This window comes from Neofelis nebulosa, chromosome 5 (assembly GCF_028018385.1).
Source record: "Neofelis nebulosa isolate mNeoNeb1 chromosome 5, mNeoNeb1.pri, whole genome shotgun sequence".
Taxonomy (NCBI): domain Eukaryota; kingdom Metazoa; phylum Chordata; class Mammalia; order Carnivora; family Felidae; genus Neofelis; species Neofelis nebulosa.
In genome coordinates this window covers 125,045,845-125,049,399 of record NC_080786.1, presented here as the reverse complement: position 1 = coordinate 125,049,399, position 3,555 = coordinate 125,045,845, and the positions used below count along the sequence as shown (strand labels likewise).

The window sequence follows — 3,555 nt, the reverse complement described above, 5'->3', positions numbered from 1 at the left end:
ACATATATGTCACATTCCCAAAATCACACACTCAGGAGATAGTACAGGTGAAGCTGGCATGGGATTCAGACATGCACTCCGCTGGATGCCCCACACTGACTTTAGAAAAGCACTGATGAGTCTGATGGGAGTAATTCTGGTGATGGAAGTACAGGTGAGTGTAGGGACAAGTAGTCAGGAGAGGAGAATTTAACACAGATTCTGAACACATAAAATAAAGGTGAACATAGAACAGATTAGAAGATCAAAGAAAGGGAACTAAATGTTCCACAGCGGTGTCTGCTCCAATGCTTGATAGGAACTACTATACATAAGCTAAGGCACTTATACTAAATCAGTGTGAACAACTGCTTCAGGTGAATAATGTACAAGTTATGTTTGCATTTCATTCTTTCCTGTCCTGCACAGCTATGGCACTTTTCATGGGGGGAGGGTCCCAAAAAACTGCTAAGCCCTCAGTCTCTTCTAACTAGCATACATCCTGCAACTAGTTTGTCTATTTCAAACACACCTGCATTCCTTTTAAACAGATTTTCAATATTATAAAAAGTAAATATAATGTTTTTCTTCTTTATGTAATTGTTTAGTTTGGTGAACTATACCTACTGTCAAAAAGCTACTGGCTGTTCCACATAAGAATGCTGATAATGTGGAACATTATGCCATATACTTGACTTACTGGTCCCTCCAAAGCATTTCCACCAAACATTGTCTATGCCAGAAATTTCTTCCTTACTGTTATAGATTATCAAATGTCACATGGACTGTTTTGAAAGTTTTATTTATTTGTTTGTTTGTTTGTTTTGCAGTTTGGTACTCCTGCATCTGATTTAAAATGATTTCCTCACCGGATAACCTCGGCTATACGTGACTCAGAACAATTCTCCACATTTTCTGCAGGACTATCGTAGTATTACATGGTTCTGTTGCTACAATATCATTGCATTAAAATAATAATGCACCCCAGATAGGATCCCAGATTATAAATTTTTTAAGGCAAGAAAATAAATCATTTTCCCAACCTTCCTAGGATTGAATATTTTCATGAATTTATTGTTATTTGTGTTTAGAATACCTATACACCAAGCTTCACTTACTTTTTTTGCTTATTTCCTCTTCAGTCTAACACTTTTATAGAGATTTTTGTTACTTATTCTGATTACTGCAGAATTAGAATCAGTGGGTTACTGTTAATAAAGGCAAATATCTAAACAATAGAGAATTTAAAAACAACAGAAAATTATTGGTGCCTGGATCTTGTAGATGCCTTAAAAGAAAAAGACTTTACTGCTATTAAAACATTTAGAAGAAGCAACAAGTCTATCTATCACCAATATTGTAGAGAGGATTCTTTTCTTAATTTTTTTTAACATTTTTTATTTTAATTTTTGACAGAGAGAGACAGAGCATGAGCAGGGGAGGGTCAGAGGGAGAGGGAGACACAGAATCCAAAGCAAGCTCCAGGCTCTAAACTGTCAGCACAGAGCCCCATGTGGGGTTCGAACCCATGAATATGAGATCATGACTTGAGCTGAAGTTGGATGCTCAACCGACTGAGCCACCAAGGTACCCCTGTGGAGAGGATTCTTGAATCAAATGAAAGGATAGAGAAATGGCCCACTAAGATTCCATGATTCTAAATGAACTCACAATAGATCAAAGAAAATAATTCAAAAAAAAAGAAGTAATAATTCTTAGTATATTTTTTATTTGATATTTGGAAATCAAGTTATTGGGTTATCATTGTGAAAAGGCAATAGTCATCAACTCTGGAGAACTATGGAATTGACTTTGAAGGCCAGATTTGTTACGCAGAATTGGGACATTTACTTTATCTTTTGGAAGTACTTTTTTGTAGTTGGTAAAATGAGATTAATAATACCTATTACTTAGTGTTAATGTAAGAATTCAGTAAAATAACCTTTTTAATGCTAATAAATTCTCAGCAAAAAGTGAGTGCACAATACATAGCTGCTATTACAACACACAGAGAAATAAAACTTTTAAACAACAGTATTACTGAGAACTTTTAAAAAGTTACAAAATGAGGGATGCCTGGCTGGCTCAGTTGGTAGAGCATGTGACTCCTGATCTCGGGGTCATGAATTCAAGCCCCATGTTGGGCGTAGAGCTTACTTTAAACAAACAAACAAACAAACAAACAAACAAATAAAATTTAAAAAGAAAGTTGTAAAATGCAATGCACTATGCTGTGTATAGAAAGGTTTATTTATAAACTTATTTTTTTAATCAGATCAATATATTTATTATGTTTCAATTGTGACTTTTTGATTTGTTAATAATTCTTTGTGTGTTTATGTCATCCAAATCTTTATCTTGAAATTCTCTGAAATCACTTTAAATGAATCAAGGATTGTGTTTTTTCCTGTTTGCCAGATTTACCTTTTTGAAAAGTTATAAATTCAGAGACCATTAGCATTGATGGATCTGAAGGAAGTCACAGGGCAGTGCAAAGAGCATAGAAGTACTCACTGAGAAGAACCTGTTTAGTACAGAATACAGAAATAAATGTTGGCATATACAAAATAAAAGTTGTAAATAAATGCAAGGAGAAAATCAGCCTTAAAATTCTAAACACTAAATATAAAATTAAGAAACCAAAGAACCCAGAAAAATTTAAAAATTGGGGTGCCTAGGAGGCTCCATCAGTTAAGTATCCAACTTTTGATGTTGACTCAGAGATCAAGCCTGCATTGAGCCCTGCATTGGGCTCTGCATTTAGTATGGAGCCTGCTTGAGATTCTCTCTTTCTCTCTCTCTCTCTCTCTCTCTCTGCCTCTAAAATTAAAAAAAAAAAAAAAAGGATTTATGGGATAATTAGTTTAAACTGGGGATATACCCTTTTGAAATACTCAAATTATTTCATTTTTATGTTTGGATTATAGAATTTTAGCATAGGAGAATGGAGATACCATAAAGTTATCTGGACAACCCCTCTGTCTATATCAGGATTGAAGCATTTCTAGAGCACAATGAATACAGGCATCACAGAAGTGGACTACACAAAAATTTTGCCTTGATCCTAAACCATTTCGAGAGTTATTTGTTAGACAAAAGCTACTGAATCATAACATAAATTACCAACAGACATCAGTTGTGTTTTATTTACTAAGGCAGTGGGCAATAAAAACTTATTATATTTCATTGATTTTATTGATCATTGTTGAAAAAGAAAGAGAAAATTAATGTCTCCAAACAACAGATATGTTAAATAAACTGCATTCAACCAGAATACAAAACCCAGATTCAGGTATTCTTAATTTGTATTTATTTATTTATTTATCTATTTATTTATTTTTATCTGAGCATAGTTGACACATCGTGTTACATTAGTTTCAGGTGTATAACATAGCAGTTCAGCAAGTTAATGCGTTCTGCTATATTCACAAGTGTGGCTACCATCTGTCCCCATACATCACTATTACCATATCATTTGCTATATTCCTGATTTTTTGCTATAAAAAATATCATTTGCTATATTGCCTTTTATTCCTGTGACTTACTCATTCCATAATTAGAAGCCTGTATCTCCCA

At 33.9% G+C, this 3,555-nt stretch overlaps 1 non-coding gene across 1 annotated transcript; it reads left to right on the top strand.

Moving 5' to 3' along the window:
* The first annotated feature begins 2,053 nt into the window (after nt 1-2,053).
* TRNAR-CCU (transfer RNA arginine (anticodon CCU)) lies at nt 2,054-2,126 on the top strand. The gene has a single exon. It is a non-coding gene; the product is annotated as a tRNA-Arg (tRNA).
* Nucleotides 2,127-3,555: the final 1,429 nt, after the last annotated feature.